This window comes from Macrotis lagotis, chromosome 3, assembly GCF_037893015.1.
Source record: "Macrotis lagotis isolate mMagLag1 chromosome 3, bilby.v1.9.chrom.fasta, whole genome shotgun sequence".
NCBI classification, from domain to species: Eukaryota; Metazoa; Chordata; class Mammalia; order Peramelemorphia; family Peramelidae; genus Macrotis; species Macrotis lagotis.
The window spans coordinates 88,364,468-88,385,270 of NC_133660.1; the positions used below are offsets into that span (position 1 = coordinate 88,364,468).

Consider the following 20,803-nt stretch of genomic DNA (forward strand, 5'->3'; position numbering starts at 1 on the left):
AAATTCATAAACAAACAAAAATTAGAGTTCATTATAAAATTGCAAAATGGAAGATTTTTGACTGTATTAAACAGTTTTTTTCCATAAAACTAATAATGCCAAGATTAGAAGGTAAACAGAAAGCTGGGAATTTTCACAGTTAGTAGTCCTTATAAAGGGGCTCATTTCTAAAGCATATAGAGAATTGGAACAAATTTATAAGGTTACAAGTCAGTCCCCAATTGATAAGTGATCAAAGAATATGAACAGGCAATTTTCACATAAAGAAATTAAAGCTATATGTAATAATATGAAAAAATGCTCCAAATCATTATTGATCAGAGAAATACAAATTAAAACAACCATGAGGTATCATCTCATACCTATCAGATTCACTAAGATGAACAGAAGGGAAAACAATCAATGTAGAAGAGGTTATGGGAGGATTGGGACATTAATACATTGTTAGTGGAACTATAAACTGATCAAAATATTCTAAAGAGCAATATGGAACTATGGCCAAAGAGCAATAAAAATTAATACCAAAACTAGGTCTATATCTCAAAGAAATCATAAAAAGTGGGAAAATTGGGGGCAGCTAGGTGGCACACTGGATAGAGTACCGGTCCTGGAGTCAGGAGAACCTGAGTTCAAATCTGGTGTCAGACACTTAATAATTACTTAGCTGTGTGACCCTGGACAAGTCACTTAACCCCACTGTCTTGCAAAAAAAAATGGGAAAAGTCCCACTTATTCCAAAATAGTCACAGCACCTTTTTTTTATGGTGGCAAACAAATGGAATTTGAGGAAATGCCCACCAATTGGGGAATGACTGAACAATTTATGGTCATAAATGTTATGGAGTTCTATTGTAGGATAAGAAATCATGAATGGGGGTGGCTAGGTGGCACAGTGAATAGAGCATTGGCCCTGCTGTCAGGAGCAACTGAGTTCAAATCTCTCCTCAAACATTTAATAATTGTCTAATTGTATGACCTTGGGCAAGTCACAACCCCATTGGCTTGCAAAAAGAAAAGAAAAGAAATCACAAATGGTCAGACTCTAGAGAAGCATGGAATGAACTGCAGGAACTGATGCTGAGAGAAGGGAGCAGAAACAAAAGAACAATGTTAACATTAACAACAGCATTGTTAATTGATGAACTTTGATGAATGCAGTGACTCATAGCAGTTCAGAGATCTATGTCAACCCCGAAAGACCTATTATAGACAATGTTATCCATATTCAGAGGAAGAAAAAAACAAAACAAAAAAAAAATCCCCTACAGAATCTGAATAAACACTACATTAACTTTTCAAAAATTGCTTTTGTTTTTCTTTCCTATTTCATGGTTTTCTTTCTTTTCCCTTAATCTTAATTCCTCCTACAGAAAAATGACTGATTAGTATATATGTTAAACACAAATGTATATATACAAAACCCACCAGACTATTTGCCATTGAGGGGAGGGTAGTGAGAAGGGCAGGTGGAAGAAAATTATGAAACTTATAAATATGCACATCCATATGGATGAATGCTGAAAAACTTCCTTAACATCAATTGTGAAAAAAAAAAGAATAACACTGAAGCAAAACACAAAGCCACCCATTGTTTATAGCCATATATGTTGTAGCTTCTTTTATCTGTCCTAGAATATAGGCACTGCATTTAGGATGGCACTGGTTCAGGGAACTTCTACATAAGGAAGTCAGTATCTTCTCTTCAACTTCTGAGAGAGTTGAGTAGAGCAAAAAGAGGTTAGGTGATTTGCCCAGGGTCATATCATCAGTATGTATCAGAGACAGGAGCTGACTCCATATATTCATGACTTCCAACAACTCTGTACCCACTATACCGAGGGCTGCTTCTCCTTCAGTTATCTAATTTTTCCTCTTTCTTTTAGAATGATCATGTGTACCACCACCATGATTATGCCAAAATTATTTTTTCCCTTATAAACTATATGATTATGTTGAGGCAAAACAACAACCTATTATATTATTAACATTTTAGGATATCTTTCCTTCTTGTTGTCTATACATACATCTATGTATGTGTGTATATATATGCACGCAGATATACATCCTGAAGTTCCCCTATAGTGTGGGTTTCAAAGTATCACTTGCTTATCATGCCAACATTTCTAGCATTTATTATTGTATCATTAATATGCAATAAAATGGTTAAAGAAATTGTATTATAGAATATTAAATATTTTGCATGTCATCAATTAATAAATGTACTCCATTAAATGTTCCTGTTTTAGATTAAACTTTTAATGATCATTCTACATGAAAAAAAACTATTAGCAATTATCAAGTACACTGTATGAAATGAGAGTTAAAATGACCTCAGCAATGAAGGCACTACCCTACCTTTCCAACCTAATCTCATCCTATTCTTTTTCCTGTAAGTACATTGTGTTCCAGTTAAATATAATACTTAGCCATTCTACACATACCAATACTCTCTCATCTTTTTTGATTTTTGTTTATTCCATCTCCTAATGCCAGTATTTAATGCAAATTCTTTCTCCAAAACATCAGTCCCTAGATTTAACACTTAAAAACATAAAAATACACTTGAGTTGTTGAATTTTACTTATCTTTGAAGGTTTAACTTAGATGTCATTAATTCACATGAGCACCATTTTAGTTTGGGCTTTTGACACTTTTCACCTCAACTATTGTTAACAAGTTTTATTTTTTTTTTCATCTTATTTTCAAAACATCCTACATACAATTTCAAGAAACATTCCTAAAGTAGAATTCTGATAAGTTTACTTACTTCTTGAGAAACTACAGGGACTCCTTTATTTAGCTAGTGTTAAATGTATATTTCTTTGTTAGGCAATTGAAGCTTTTCAGGGTCTATCAGTGGCCTATCTTTCCATGCTTACTATACATGACTCTTTTTCATACCCTCAGAATTCCAGTCAAATTATCAGCCTTGCTCTTCCCTTTACATATCATGATTTATCTCCCATCTCCAAACTTTGGCATACATAGTCCCTACACTTGGAATTAAACTACCCACCACCATTCAACTCAACCTCATGGAATCTCTATTTTCCCCTCAAAACGTAACTCAAATTTTAGCTCCTACAAAAAAGTATATCGCGATCCTGTCCTTTACCAAGTTCTGGGATCCCCTCCTACGAAAATAGACTTTGTAATTATTTTACATTTTAACTTTCTTTGTGCATGTTGCTTCCCAGAAACAGAAAGTGACCTCTTTATCAGCTGAGACATCTTTTTTTTTTCTGTCAGTCCATTCCTAATACTTACTTGAACGTATTAGACATTTAGTAAATAACTGTAGAACTGAATGGAATTCCTTGATATCTCCGAGACAAATAAAAAGAATAGTAGAATATATTTAGAGAGGAAAGGGCTGCTTTCAAATTATATTGTCATTTAACTACTGATCTTGGGTCCTTTCATTTTTCTTTTTATTCATTTTCTCATCTGTTGAAAAAGAGTATTAGAGAAAATCATCTGTAACTTCACGTCAAAGTCAAAATCATTCTCCCAAGAATTTCACATAAAATTATGTTTCTTTCTCTTATGAACTTGGGTATTGTTTTCAATTTAAATTATTTGTTCAGATAAAATAGTCAGTTGAAGTTTGTGAAATTTTTTTTCAATTTAACCCAAAACTTTATAGTTTTAAGCACACCTTAGTCAACTAAGTAAATTTTTTAAAAAAATGACAAAATCATTTTACTGATATAACTTTAATATAGTTTTGTAAAACTTTCAATATGAAGTTAAATATATTTTATAATTTTAATTCATGTTAGAGTATTTATGTTAATGATTGCTATCTTCATAATTCACTTTTTAAAGTATAGATAAGAAAGTGTGCCACCATCTATAATTAATGATATTCCCAAAGTTAAGTAGCTGGTGTGTTCTTTAAAGTTCTTTAAAGTCTAGGTGGCTAGATTTTTTGACTGGGGCCAAAGCAGAGACATAATTGTGTGGGTTCCATCATGGAGATTTAGCTTTTCTGAGCTTTGAAAGCAGGAAAACATGAATAAGGGAAGTCATAGAGAGCCTCAAGTAATACATCTTTAAACATAGCAGATGAATCTACTAGCTGGGAAAAATCTGAGGCAAAAGATAGCGTCAGGGAGAAAATCCAAAAGTTTATAGCTATGACAATGAGGAAACAAAAAGGGATCAATTTTGGCCTGTGAGGATTTGTTACTAGAAGATGGTGCATTCTTTTTTTTTTTTTTTAGTTTTTTTTTTTCTTTTTGCAAGACAATGGGGTTAAGTGGCTTGTCCAATGCCACACAGCTAGGTAATTATTAAGTGTCTGAGGCTGGATTGGAACTCAGGAACTCTGATTCCAGGGCCTATGCTCTTTCCACTGTGCCAACTAGTCACCCAAACTAGAAAAGTGGATAAAATTAATTTGTCAAACTCAAAGGATTTAGAGTTTTAGACATGATGTCTTATTTGCCCCATTCTCCCAATTTAACCATATCCTCCTCAGCTAGAAAATGCTAAGTGTAGTCATGGGCTTTATTGGCCTTGGAAGAACTGACCTCATGGAGTGTCTCACGAAAAGCTCTTTTATTAGAGCCCCTTGTTCTTTGCTATTTATGATGCTATCAATATTAATATTAATAATAATAATAATGAATTATGAGATTGATGGCTTCTAGGAGGGCAGCTATGTGGAGCATTGGATAGGGTCTATCATATTTGATTACCACACAATGCTGCTGTTACTGTATACATTGTTCCTCTTGGTTCTTCTTGCTTCAAGAAGCCTCAGTTCATCTAAGTCTTCCCAAGTTTTTTGAAATCTGCCTGCTCATTTCCATAGAACTATAGCATTAAATTATTTTTATATACCATAATATGTGTGGCCATTTCTGAATTGATGAGCATTCCTTAAATTTCTAAGGTTTGCCCCCATAAAATGAGATACTATAAATATTTTTGTGCATATGCATCCTTTCTACTTTTTATGATCTCCTTGGGATCCAGACCTAGAAGGGGCAATACTTGATCAAAGGATATGTAAAGTTCTTTGAGCATAGTTCAAATAGTTCTCCAGATTGGCTGGACCAGTTCAGAAATATAAACAGTATATTAATGGTGTTCCATCCTCTCTAACATTTATCTTTCCTTTTCTCTGATATTAGCCAATCCTTGTGGTATGAAGTGGTACCTAAGAGTAGTTTTAATTTGCATTTCTCTAATCAATAAGGAGTTAGAACAGTTTTAATCTCTATGACTATAGATAGCTTTAAATTCTTCATCTGAAAACTATCTGTTCATATGACCATTTATAAATGGGGAATAACTTGTATTATCATAAATTTGACTCAATTCTCTTTATATTTTAAAAATGAGACCTTTATCAGAAACACTGGCTGTAAAAATTGTTTTCCAGTTTTCTGCTTTTCTTCTCATATACTTTGCATTGATTTTTTGTTCAAAATACTTTGAAATTCAACATAATCCAAATTTTCTATTTTGCATTTCATAATGCTCTATCTCTTGTTTCTTGATTTAATAGGATTTGGCGCTATATCATTCTTCTCTCCATAAGTCTGACACTTGTCTTTGCTTTCTTAATTGACTTATGGTAATACTCTTTATGTATAAATCATGTCCTCATTTCAACCTCATCTTGATATATAGCATATGAGATGTTGGTCAATAACTATTTACTGTTGTACTATTTTCCAAGTTACCCAGCAGATTTTAAAGACTCCTAGAATCTAGAGTCCTTAAGATTACTAGCCAGTAGGATACTATAATTATTTATTAATTGTTTCATGTGTGCCTACCCCATTTTACTAATCTACTACTCTATTGCTTACACAACACCAAATGTTTCTAATAATTGCTGTTTTATGATATAATTTTAGGTTCAGTACAACTGTCTCCTTCCTTTGCAAATTTTCCCAATATTTCTTTTGATATTCTTGACCCTTTTTGTTCTTAATGAATTTTCTTCTTATTATTATTATCTGGCTCTATAAAATAATTTTTAGTTATTTGTTTGGTGTGGTACTGAATAATTAGATTAAATTAGTTAGAATTTTCATTTATTTACTATTAGCTTGGTCTACCCATGAGAAATTGATATCTTCCAACTGTTTAGGTCTGACTTATTTGTGTTTTATAATTGTGTTCGTATGGTTTTGGGTTTGTCTTGCCAGACAGAATTCCAAATATTTCATATTGTCTATAATTATTTTAAATGAAATTCTCTTTTTATCTCTTGTTGATGGGTTTTGTTGTTAATATATAGAAATTCTGATAATTTATGTTGGTATATTTTATATCCTGCAATTTTGCTAAAGTTGTTCATTGTTTCAGTATTTTAAGTAGATTATCTAGGATTCCATAAGTACACCATAATATTATCTGCATTGAGTGATAGTTTTCTTTCCTCATTTCTTACTATAACTCCTTTTATTTCTTTTTTGTTTCTTATTGCTAAGTCTAACATTTCTTGTACGATGTTGATACAGTACAATAGTGCTGACAACTACCATCCTTATTTCAATCTTCATCTTCTCGCAAAATTTTATAATTTATCTTCATTACTTATAATGCTTACTGATAGTTTTAAAGAAAACTCTTCTTATTCCTATTCTCTGTAGTGGTTTTTAATAGGATTTGGTGCTATATTTTGTCAAAAGCTTTTTTTCTATATCTATTCAGATAATATAATTTATGTTGTTTTTCTTATTATATAGCCAATTAAGTTGATATTTTCCTAATATTGAGACAATCCTGCATTCCTGGCAAAAATTCTATGTGGTAAAATGTATTGTCTTGTTTCTAATTTGCTATAAAATCTTCTAATTTTTTTATTTAAATTTTTGTATCAATTCAATTAAGAGAAATTTGTCTATAATTTGCTTTTCTCAGTTTTTCTTCTTTCAGGTTTAGTTATCAGCACCATATTTGTGTCATAAAGAAATTTGGGAGGATTCCTCCTTTCTTATTTTCAAAATGATTTATTTAAAATTGGAATTAATTGTTCTTTAAATGTTTGATAGAATTCACTTGTAAATACACATGGCCCTGGGGATTTGTTTTAGGAAACAAAATTGATAAATTCAATTTCTTTTTATTAAACGGGGTTATTTAAGTACTTCATTTCCTCTGCACTTAGATTGTCAGATTTGTTAGTATTCAGTTTATCAAAACAACTCTCTGACTTCCTCTTCACATTTTTGATTTTTCGTACTGGTCATTTGGTTTTCATTTTTTAATCAAGTTTATAAATGTTTGTCTGTTTAATTGTTTTACAATAAAACTAAGGTTTCTTTTTATTGCTTTAATAGTTTTCCTACTTTCAGTTTTCTTCATCTCTACTTTGCTTTTCAGAATATCTAATTTGTTATGTGTTTTTATTTGTTCTTTTTCTATCTTTTTTTAGATGTAAGCTCAATTTATTGATCTTATCTTTCGCTATTTTATTCATGCTAACATTTGGAAATAAAAAATTTCAGCTAAGAGCTGCTTTGCCTTCATCCCATAAATTTTGGTATGCTATGATCATTGTTATCTTGGATAAAATTATTGATCGTATGATTTCTTGTTTGACTCACTCATTCTTTAGGATAATGTTATTTAATTTCTAGTTAATTTTAGAATTATCTTTCCATGGCCTTTTATCTCATGCATTTTAATTGTATTATGATCTGGAAATGATTCATTTAATATTTTTGTCTTTCTCTATTTGATTGTGAGGGGTTTTAGACATTAATATATGGCCAACTTTTTAGTTGGTACCATGTTCCATCAAGAAAAGGCCATATTATTTTTGATCCCCATTCAATTGTCTACAGAAGTCTACCATATATAAAGTTTTAAAAATTTTATTCACCTCCTTAAATTTATTCTTTTTTATTTTGTGTTTAGATTTATCTAATTCTCAGGGAGGAAAGTTGAAGTCTCCTAGTAGTACAATTTTTCTCTCTGCTTCTTCCTGTAACTTAACTTCTCTATGAATCTGAATGCTAAATCACTTTGTGCAGAGATGTTTAGTATTGATATTATTTCATTATATATAGGACCCTTTAACAAGTTATAATTTCCTTCATAATCTCTATTAATTAGATCTAGTTTTACTTTTTTCTTTTTCTGTGATCAGAATGGTTACCTCTGCTTGCTTTTTTCTTTCACTTCAATAGCAATGTAATATAGTCTGCTCTAATCTTTTACCTTTAATCTATGTGATCCTCTCTACTTCAGATGATTTTCTTGTTAACAGCACATTGTAGAATTCTGATTTTTATTCCATTCTGACATTCAATTCCATTTAATGGAAGAGTTCATTCCATTCTTATTCATATTCAGTTATTATTAAAAACTCTGTCTTTCCTCTATTGTATTTTCACTCCTGTTTCTACTTTTTTTCTCCTTTCACACTGTCCCTTAGCACAAGTATTTTGCTTCTGATCACATCTCCTTTAATCTAACCTCCCTTTTGTCAGTATACCCCACCTTTTTTCCTCCTTTCAAGCAATGCTCACCACTTCTCTTCTTTCTTTCTACTATAATAGCTCCTTTAAAACTTTTTATGTAATGTTATTCACCATCTCGTCCTTTTTCTACTTCTCACTTCTTCCAGAACAATTTTTTTATGCCTAAATTTTTTCATATCATTAAATCAAAATCAATTCTATCTATACCCTTTCTCTAAGGATACTCCTTCTTAGTGTCCTAACAGGGATATAGTTGTCAAGAGTTTCAAGAATTATCTATCCACAGTAGGGATGTAAACAGAGTAATCTTATTGAATAACATGTTTATTTTTTTCTTTCTCATTTACCTTTTTATCCATCTCTTGAGTCCTGTATCTAAAGATTTAATTTTCTGTTCAGCTATGATCTTTTCATCAGGAAAGCTTGAAACATAACTGTTTCACTAAATGTTCATCTTTTTTCCCAAGCAATTATGTTCAGTTTTGCTGGGCAGTTGATTATTGCCTGTAATTCAAGCTCCTTTGTGTTTCTCAATATCATATTCCAGGCTCTCTTATCCTTCAAAGTTGAAGCTGCTAAACCTGTGTAGTCTTGATTGTGATTTCTTAGTAATTTGACTTGTTTCTTTCTGGATGCCTGCATATTATTTCCTTGATATGATGATTTTAGAATTTGGCTATAGTGTTCCATGGAGTTTTAAATTTAAGATCTCTTTTGGTAGATGATCTGTGAATTCTTTCAACATTTTCTTTACCACTATGATACTTGGGCAGACTTCCTTGATAATTTCTTGAAAGATATTCCAAAAATCTTTTCTTAATCATGGCTTTCAGATAGTCCAATAATTAATAAACTATATCTTCTGGAGCTATTTTAGGTTAGTTCTTTTGCCAATGATGTATTTTACATTTTCTTCTATTTTTTTTCATTTTTTTATTTGTCTGATTCTTGATGTCTCATGGAGGCATTAGCTTCAACTTGCCCAATTATAATTATTAAGGATTTTCTTCTTCAATTAACTTGTGTATCTTCTAATGCATTTAGTCAATTTGACTTTTAAAGTTGTTTTGTCAGTGGATTTTTTTTCATATTAATCAATTCTATTTTTAAGGACTTTTCTCCAGTAAATTTTTTGTATCTTTTTCCAAGCTGTTTACTTATTTAAAATTCCACATGACTCATTTCTTTACCCAATTTTTCTTCTACTTCTCTTACTTGATTTTTAAATTCTTTTTGATTTTTTGATTTTTTTGAAGAGAACATTTTGAAGTTAAGACCAATTCATATCCCCCTTTGATGCTGCACAGTCATTTTATCACTACTATCATCTTCTAAACTTCTGTTTTGATCTTCTTTGTCATCATACTAACTTTCTATGTCCAGGGTACCTTTGATCCTTTGCTTATTTTTTTTTTTTAAACTTGAGTTCTACTCCCAGAGTGTGTGTGTGTGTGTGGGGGGGTGTACTGTCCCAGGCTTTTTAGGCTAGAGATAAGGGGCTTAGTCCCTGGTTTTGAATGCTTGGACCTGAGGTGCCAGAGGCTTGTCCACTGCACTGGAGTGATCAGGCTTAGTCATGCCTCTTGTGCCAGGGGTCCAGTATTGTCAGTTTACCTTCTGAACTGAGGTTGGTGGCTTCACAGCTGGCCGAATGAATTACCAAGGGATCTCTCCTGATAATCTGTACTGTGACTAAGGAAGGGCCTCCTGCTGGTTTACTCAGTGTTGACCAGCACTGCACTGTGTTCCCCTTTTACTAAAGTGAGACAAACCTTTCCTGAAGACTTTCTAAAATATCTTAAGTTGGACAATTATTTCACTCCATCTTTTTTGTGGGTTCTGTTGCTTCAGAATGTGTTTAAGGGTTTCATTCAACATCATTTCGAAAAGAAACGTGGAAGAGATCAGGCAATATAATTTCCTGAATTCTGATCCCCATCTTGCCTCCCTCCATCTCCCATTTAGGTTTTAACATCTCTCATCACCTTCCCATTGCAGTGATTTGTACAGCCAAGCACTTCTACTTGCTAGTTATATGATTTGGACATTTCACTTAGAATTGTTGAGTCACCAGAATGGATACAATAATTTTCCTACCTACTTCATATGGATCTTATAACTGAATTGGATAGTGAGAAGAATATGATTTATAAATTTAAAATCATTTATCAAATATTTACTATGTGCCAGGCCCTGAACTAGGTTTTGTGAACACAAAGAAAAAAAGGAAACCAGTACTACTCACACAGATTCTACAGCAAAATCTACAAAGCCTTTTATGAATAAAATTGAATTGATGTTTCACATATATCATAATTGTAGGAACTATATATGTACATACATATCTATAGGAATAACAAAAATATCTGTAGGAATATGGGTTAAGGGAAAATACGTTTAATATTCATACCTGCTTTCCTTCCCTGGAAAGTAGTAAAAGTTGTATGGAATACTAAAGAGCAAGCTCAAATGGCCTAATACTCAGAGTGTTTGGTTAAATCAATAAAGTCCTTGAGACAAGCTATACTCCCAAATGAAAAGAGAAATGGATTGCTTATTGAAAGATGGTCTCAAACTTAGTCTTCTTTAGACATTCTGCAGTTGCTATCAACAAAGGTCGGTCTCATGATAAATTAGAAATTATGGTCTATTTTTACATTAATGCCAATGAATGTCAGAATCCATATGTAAAGGTCAATTCAGTTCATTTTGAACAAAGTAAATAAATATATTAAAGCTCATTTGTCTCAATAATAGTACTCATGATCAAACTATGTTTGTGATAGATCCATGAATGAATTCTCCAAAACACTTTTGTAGATGAGTCCTTAAATCTTAAGGCAGCTCAGCACAGAGGTAAATGTAATGCCTAAATCACTCTCTGCAGGAAAAAGCAAATCTCATTATATGATATTTTAATGGTGTTCTCTCCCCAAAGCTTTATTAGTTTCTACATTCCTCTCCAAGAAATTTGGCCTCAAACACTTTTAAAAAGGAATATTAACTGTTGAAAAAGATTAAAACTTAGAAGGATATGTGGTGTGACTTTCTTTGCCTTCCAAGCCTTATGCCAGAGAATGTTTTCTTTTGTGTTCCTACATCAGTCTGAGTAGCTAAGGATGAAGAAACTATGAAAGACTCTCTTGATTTTTGCTTTAACAGGTCTGATTATTTCAAAGAATTGTGGAATCATAGATGGAACAATTGTATGACATCTATGACAATCTAGTATATAGATGAGAAGAAGCAAAGTATCACCCCACATCACAAAAGCAGTAATTAACAGATAAGATTCAAATTCATATCCTCTCATTCCAAAATTGCTCTTTCCATAGTGTTAAAAATAGATCAAGGAAAAAAATAATGGAAAAAAATGCTGAAAATACAATTTGACATTAAAAAGTCTAAAAATTGTAACTTATTCAGAAACTTCACACTTTTGTGTAATGAATACTTTAAGAATAAAGCCTAAAGTTTTAAAGATTTTAAGTATTAGATATCATACAAAATAAAATCAGTTATATCTTAATTAGGAAAAAGTCAGATTCACTCATATGGTAGTTATAGCAGTCAGCTGTTTCTATTTGTTCAAATTATTTAATATATATATATATATATATATATATATATATATATATATATATATATATATATATCAGTCCTGGAAAAAGTTTTTTAAAAGGAATAAGATGAAGATACTGCATAATTACAACACTTAAAACCACATCCATTTAAAACAGCTGTTGATGTTTTTAAAAATGTGAAATGGATAAAGGTAAAAACATCAATTCTGACGATCAGCCATTAATTCAAATATCACATAAAAGCCTCCACAATGAGGAAGTCAAAAGAGTTCAGAATATTTCTAAGCAAGTAAACCCTTGATGAGCTTGGCTATCATAAATGCAAGACAAACCAGAATAATGCTAATGTAGAATGTGTTAATTTGAAAAAAACAAAATAAAACAAATTAAAAATAAACAAACCTTATAGAGCTGAAAAGGGGAAATGATGATAATCTCTTTTCAAAGCTTGAAAAACTATGAAGAAGAAAGCAAATATACAGAAAACCTAATCAAGTCAAATCTCAAAATTATTTATAGGTGAAACTAGAAGACAACAATTAGATTTAAAAGAGGAAAGAGCAGAATTTCAACAGTAATCTAGTTCATCATCAATAATAATGCAAATGCTCCATTTTGAACATTAAGACTTCAGGTCCTGATATATTATATAGCAATGGAATAGAAATTGACATCCAAGAAAATAGAATCGAGTGAAAATGTTTGGGCTTCATCAAATATACAATAAGGAAATAAATACTGGAAGAGAATCCATTTCAAAGACTTTTCTAAATCAAATAGAGGAACACTGAAGAATAAGAAAAATCATGGAATCAATCAATATTTTTAGAAGGCTTCTGGGAAGACATCAATAATTTCTTACCATTATGTCTACTTGTTGATCTCTAAAAAAATCTTTATGAGAATATATTGAGCATAGTCTTGTTGAAAATAAAAGAAGTTTAGCAGATTTTATCAACAGATATCCAAATTTTCAATTATATAATATACTAATATCTGTAAAGAATTAAAGATTACTATTTTGTATTATTTTCTGTATACACAAACATATATGCACACACTCATACACACACATAAACACCACAATAACAAGAAACTAAGACAAAAGTTCTAAATGTTTAATCTACATAAGGTTCCTATTCATATAATATACTTAGATTTTATATATATATATATATATATATATATATATATATATGTATACAACCTCAAAGATACCTGTGATCAGTGATCATTTGACTACCAGTATTAAACAGAGTTTTTCTCACCAGTGAAGGGATATATCATTTGTGGATTTTTATGGATGTTTTACTTTTCCAAATACATGTTATGAAAGTTTTTTGTAACATTTATCTATATATCTATGCATATTTTTTAGTTACAAAATTTCCTTCTACCGTAACTTCCACTACCATACCCTCAGCAACAAACAATGATTTTAACTTTGAAACACTTCTGTTAAGTATTGTTTACAGATTAGACATGTTTGGTATGAGAAATTGGAATTAAGGGAAAGAAATACATAAGAGATGTTTTTTAAAAGAGTAAATATACTACTGTAGTTCCACTTCACTTACTAAAGCATTTAATAAAACCACAGGGCGCCATGTAAAATTGCCCTGTGTGAGGGCTGCATTTTATTTTATTTTTATTAATATTTTATTTGTTTTCCAATTATATACAAAAGCAGTTTCTACCTATCATTTTCTGTAAGGTTTTGAATTTTGCAATTTTTCTTCCACCTTCACTTTCCTCCCCCTATCCCCCCACAGAAGGAAGTATGGTAATCTTTACATTTTTTTCCATGCTATACATTGATCTAAATTAAATGTGTTGGCAGAGAAATCATATCCTTGGGGAGAAAATAAAATGTGAAAGATAGCAAAATTATGTAGTACATAATACACTTTTTAAGAATAAAATTGAATGTAATAAACTTTGGTCTTTGTTTTAAAAAAAAAAGTAAATTTAGTATTCATCAGATTCTGAAAGATTTTTTGGTTTTATTTTGTTTGGTTCCATTTGGTTTTTTTCCTCTGAATGGTGATAACAGTATTCATAGACATAATAAGATTGTCCCAGCTCTCTGAACTACTAAGAGTAGCTGCTTTCATCAAGGTTGATCATCTCACAATGTTGTTCTTAATGTGTGCATTGTTCTCTTGGTTCCAATTCCTTCTCTCAGCATCAGATCTTGTAATTCATTCCATGCTTCTCTAAAGTCCAACCATTTACTTATAGAACAATAGTATTCTATAATATACATGTGCTATAACTTATTTAACCATTTCCCAATTGATGGGTACCACTCAGTCTCCAATTCTTTGGCACTACAAAAATATCTGCTATAAATATTTTGAACATGGGGAATTTTTCCATTTTTTATGATGTATTTGGGTATAGGACTAGAATTGGGATCGCTGGGTCAAAGGGAATGAACAGCTTTATTGCTATTTGGGGATAGTTCTCCAGAATGGTTGTTTCAGTTCACAATTCCACCAACAATTCATTGATGTTCCAGTCTTCCCACACCCTCTCCAACATTGGTCATTTTCCATTTTTGTCATTTTAACCAATCTGAATAAGTGTGAGGTGGAAATATATCATTTGGAAAGTACAAAAGAAAGAGAATTTATCTACAGTTATTGGAACTTTCCAGGTATTCCCCTTTGGAAAAAAATATTGAAATAACTGCATAGATTCCTGAAATACTTTAGGACTTTGTTGGATAAATATATGGATATTCAAAAGAGACTTACGGACCAAGTGAAAGAAACATGTTTATTACCCAGATTATCACATATATTTGAATGGATATCTAATTGAGATAATCTACCAGTAAATATCTAGATAGATAGATAAATAGATAAATAGATAGATAGATAGATAGATAGATAGATAGATAGATAGATAGATAATTGGATAGGTAAATAAGTAGATAGATAGATGGACAGACAGACAGACAGACAGACAGACAGATTTTTGGTCACCAGAGCACATAGACAATGAACTGGAACTCAAAATGAATAGGACACAATCAAATTCAATTCTATTTAGGAAAATGAACAATACTTTCAATGATCAAAATCTGTTCCAGTAAAGGATATTATTTTTACACTAATGCTATTCTAGCAATGCTATATGGTTGCAAGTAATGAAGAACCATAACTTGCAATCAATAAATAAATTTTAATACATTATCATAGATAATTTGATGTTGATGATGATGATGATGATGATGATAATGATGCTTGTTGTTCATTATAGAAAAAAGCCATGAGATCAGGGAAATGATACTATGACAAGCACAAGAATTGGAATTGAATGAATGGGTACTGGACTAAGTCACAGGTCTCAATTTCTCCTCCAGAGCCATCTGAGCACAGTGGCCAGAAATGACTGGAGAAAGACATGGATGTGAGGCAATCAGGGATATTTGATTTGCCCAAGGTCACACAGATAACAAGTATAAATGTCTGAGCCTGGATTTGAAATCCTGTCCTCATGACTACAAGGCCAGTGTGCCACTGGACTGTCCCTAATTTGATGAAAAAGGTGAGAAACAATCAGAAAGAAAATATCAAAAAGGAAAATTAGTCATAGTGCAAGAATAAGGTATAACAACAAATGGACAGTCCAAGTATTTACAAAATATTAGAAGAATAAGAGGAAGGTCTCTAGCACTTTGTGTAGATTACTCAAGGGGATTTTGTATAAATATATAGACAAAAATGGCATGGCAAAATAACATAATGAGATACAATATATACCAGTGGATAGAATACCTACTCTGATAGCATCACTGATCTATCATGAATCCTCAGCAACATGCTTCTTTTCAACACTTCATAAATCCTCTAATTATTGGCAGTGTTGTATTCTTCACAAATTTCATCTTCTCCCTTGAAGATGTGTTACATTCCATAATTTAAATCTCTATGTCCTAAATCTCAGACTTCCTTTTGGAATATTAATGGTTTATGAGTTAATCAAAGTCAAAAGTTTGTAACATGTGAGCACAATTAACTCAGAGCAGTGTAGCCTTGGTAGGGGATGGGGATGAAACATGATAGCTATTTAAAATAATTTAAAGGGTTACCATATGAAGTAAAACTAACTCAATTTTCCATAGAATGTTTTTATTACAACAATTTAGTGGAATGGATAGCCAGATGGTGCAGCCAATAGAGACTGGATTGAGAAAGAACTGAATGCAAAGACATCTATGTGACCCAGACAAGTCAATTAATCCAGTTTGTCTTTTCTTTCCTTTTTAAAATGAACTGAAAAAGGAGATTGTAAACCATTTTAGCATTTTTGACAAGAAAACTTCAGATGAGTTCATGAAAAGTTAGACTTAACTGAAATAATGGAATAACAACAGTTCAGTAGATTGGACTTGGGAAGAGATTCAACTAATTTTTCTTGGCCTCAGAAGACAAAACTAGAACCAGATATTCTCTCTACCATAGAAATTACTGGTACAATGTTTATCCTTCAGAGTTTCCAGAAATGGACTATATAACTTGATAACTACTAAATAAAAACTTTTAGACTTGATTCCTTATCTGCTGGAGGACAGCCTATAAGCTCTTTTCTACTGTAGAATTTAATAATTTAATGAATCTAGACCAATGAATTTTTTCTCCTAAACTTTGTTTAATTCATATTTGTAACTAAAATGCAAAGCATTATTAGACTAGGCCTTTGTCACTTAATGCTTTGACTTTTGGGATAATATTCATACAAGTTACCCTGATTCTAGTGTATTCCCAGAGCTTCAGTCATAATTTTAAAAAAAAATTTGCATTACTAATACCCAGAATAATTCTTATGAACTTGAAATTTATTTGTTGTTATACCTATCATTTATATTTACATAGGTTATATGTATCAGTTCTTTGAAGAAAACATATTCATTGGTGTATATATTTTTCACATCAATAAATAACATAGTTTTATTACTATTTTTAGGGGGGAAAATTTTTATGTTCTGTCCCCTAAAAAAATCCTCACCTATTAGAAAATGTGGGAATGAGATTTACTGAACTTACCTAGGTTAGGTATTGAATGAAAGACAAACATTCAATTTCCAGAACAGTGATTTCCAATTTTAAAGGCTCTGCCAAAACTTACACTTGGCTGGCATGGCTTTAGGAACAAAAATCCATGCCAGAATGAATTATTTAGTAGGTAGAAGACTTTTAACGCAATTATATTAAAATCCATTAGATTTTTGTAACCTTCCTCTGTTACATTTGTCCTAAAGGACTTCAAGCTTCAATAGACACATTATCTTGCTGTTTTCTATCCACTGAAGTTTTTCTCTTTCCTCTCAGTTCAACTAAGTTGCCCCCTTCTTCATAAAACCTCTCTTAACCACTGTGACCTAACAAGTGAAAGCAATTTCTTCCTTTTCAAAGTTTTTTTTCCTTTGTACTTATCTCATTTGCTTTGTCATTTGTGTGGGTATGTACCCTCTTGTCAAAGGTTTGTTTCATAACCAGGAAATAAGAAATGATACCAGAACTAGTGGAAGTGAGTTGTGGTGGCTGTGGCCACAAAGTGATGAGTCAGTTCACCTTATATTTGTGCTAGTGGTGTTAATGACTTCTACATCCTTCTATAATTTTATTACTTCTTTTTTATTATTGTCAGTTTTACAGGGAAAGAGCTATCCACCAGTTGGCAGATCAGGAAAGGTTCATGTGGGTTTGAGCTTTGCTTTAAGACACAGAGGGAATTCTAGGTCAGTTTGGTGGCATAATGGAGAGAGCACCAGCTCTGGAGCCAAGAGGACCTGTGTTCAAATACAACCTCAGATACTTAATAATTACCTAGTTTTGGGAACTTGGACAAGTCACTTAACCCCACTGCCTTACAAAAACCAAAAAAAAAATAGAGTACTGGACCCAGAATCAAGAAGACTTGAGCTTTAAGCTGGCCATAGATATCAGTTTCATGATCCTGGGCTTAATATTTGTTTAAAATACCTCAATGGAGCATTTTCAGCAAAGGTTTTATATACAAAGATGCATTCTTTGATGACTCCGGCTTACTTCTCCTATTGTCCAGCAGTGTGGCTATCAGTGCAGTGCATCATATGATGGCAAACTGACAGATAGAAACAAGTAACATGATTCCAGTTTGCTTGCAAGCAAAGGATTGCAGCTATTGATCAAAATGGAATGACCTTGTATGATTGCCTTATGAAAACTCTCAAAGTGAGAAGATGCCAGTCAGTGTTGTGCTTTTATTTGGTTCCTCCATGAACACAAAGAAAAACATAAAATAAGAAAACAAATACAATAACATGTTTAGATGGGAATACTAATGTAGCCTCTTTAATGGGAGACAAAATTCAAGGAGAGTTACTGGATCAAGTTTCCCTCACGACACACAATTTTGCTTTGAAAATCCTGAACTTTTACCTTCTGTCATATTTGTCAGAAGTTCCAGTTGAATAGATTTGAATATCAGACATGTGTCTACAAGATTCAGGGGCAATATAGAACTCAAATTCCCTTTATGTATGTGTATTAGAGTAATATCAGATAGCTCTCAATATTTCTGAATACAATATTGGGGAAAGTGTTATACCAGCACTACCTCCCCCAATAATGCATTGGCTACATGAGCCTGTTTCCTAGCTCCCCATTAGTTTCCATAACAAGTAATCAACATCTCACATTTTCATGTTTAGCATGTTGCCACTTTCCTCATTGGGGACATTTTCTCCAAATGTCCATATGGTAAGTACCACCATGCTAATGGACAGTCAGATTACAGAGGATCAATTCAAAGTCATAGTGAATTAGTCACACCTTCAATTTTATTCAGTAATCTAAATAACGTGCATTCAACTGACCAGTCTTAGCTCAAAAGCCCTGTTCAAGAACACAGAGAAAGAGCCCTGGAATCTGATATACAAAAGAAAAATAAAATTAGACTGTTTGGAGAGCAAGATTTGAATTATTTCTATGAAATAGAAGCAAGTAAAGACATACTATCAACTAGAATAGTTGATTTTTTTGGTTTTTTGGGGGAGAGTGTACAAGGGTCAAGGACAAGAAGTTGTTACTTTGAAGATATTAAAGGTTATTGATTCAACCCCAAAAGAGTTTCAAACTTTCAGGAAAAGTGGCTGCCTTAAGAAAAAAAGAGGCAGAAAATGTGGAACACAAAATCTTATAATGTGGAACTCAAAATCTTGCAGATTGTTGAAAACTATCTTTGCATGAAGTTGGAAAAGATAAATAAATAATTTGAGAAAAGAAAACATGGACATTTAGATGACTTGGTGAATAAAGCACCAACCCGGGAGTTAGGAAGACCTGAATTCAAATCTGGTTCCATTCACTTAATAATTATGACCTAGCTGTGTGACCTTAGGCAAATCACTTAACCCCATTACCTTTCCAAAAAAGAAGGAAAGAAAAGAAGAAAAAAAACCAAAAAAACCAGACATTTTAACATTCTGTCCATATGACTAAAGATAAACAAACTTTCATTGTGACCCAATAGTATGAGAAGATCCCAATATCCAGGGGATCAAGTTTCAAATGTTCCAGCTTATTGATATTGCTCATCTGGCAGATAGCACAAGGATTACTTTATGCAAGAAAAGTTATTTATAGAGACAAGGAATCAACATATATTTCTTAATGAACATTTAACAGTGAAGATAACAGACATGGGCTTGGCAACATAAAATCTAGGTTGAATGGTTCTAAACAAATTGAACAGTCAACTGGTTCCATTATCTGACTGACTCCAGAAGTTATCCACATGCAGGACATTCAACTTATGATCAGAAGCCTACTCTTATGGGATTGTGCAATATGAAATAATGACATGATAGCTACAACCCATATCATATTTATGGTAGGTCAAAAGTATGCATTTCCAGATATCAGTGAGCTATAGAACAATTTCACCCAAAGCCATGAAGAACCTTGTAGCAGATTGTGTGAAGAAAGTTAAGGCAGAAAGACTTCTTTTTACATATTTCTTTTTTGTTAGCACACAGTGCTAACCAATTATCTCTACACTGGATAACTTATGCAAAGGGCATAATTTCAAGCACATTGACTTCCACAAGAATTGCAGTTTTCTAGGATTATCTTGCAGCATTAGCCCCAACAGGAAAGTCCCCCATAGCTGCTTTTATTTTTTAATTTTTTTTAAATTTTTATTGCATTTTACAATTTTCCTCTAATTTTGTTTCCCTCCCCCACTCCCCCACAGAAGGCAGTCTGATAGTCTTTACATTGTTTCCATGCTATACATTTCTAAGATTTGATTTAAAATTTTTGCATCTATATTCATCAGGGAAATCTATAATTTTTCCTTTCTCTGTTTTAACTCTTCCTGGTTTAGGTAACAGCACCATATTGGTTTCATAGAAAGAGTTAGGCAGAGTTCCATCTTTCCCTATTTTTCCAAAGAGTTTATATAGAATTGGAACCAATTGTTCCTTAAAAGTTTGGTACAATTCACTTGTGAATCCATCAGGCCCTGGAGTTTTTTGGGGTTAGAAAGTCAGTCATGGCTAAAAGATTCAGGTTCTGGTGACCCTCAAGGTGAAGGCTTTCCACAGAACACTGATTTGATAACACAACTATGTCATTCGTGGCCTTGCTTGTTGATAGCCCTGTTCCTGAACTTCTTGACCTGGGTTACACCCTGCCAGGTTACACCCTGCCAAGTTGGAGTTAGAGCATTGTTTTTATTTTGTATACTAATTTTGTAGTTTTTCTACTATAAAGA

At 32.2% G+C, this 20,803-nt stretch overlaps 2 pseudogenes; both read left to right on the top strand.

The window, feature by feature from the left end:
* Positions 1 to 18,577, top strand: part of LOC141519151 (RAF proto-oncogene serine/threonine-protein kinase-like) — a 53,211-nt pseudogene extending 34,634 nt beyond the window's left edge.
* Positions 18,578 to 18,667: 90 nt separating this feature from the next.
* On the top strand, positions 18,668 to 20,069 carry LOC141519152 (RAF proto-oncogene serine/threonine-protein kinase-like; annotated as a pseudogene).
* The last annotated feature ends 734 nt before the right edge of the window (positions 20,070 to 20,803 follow it).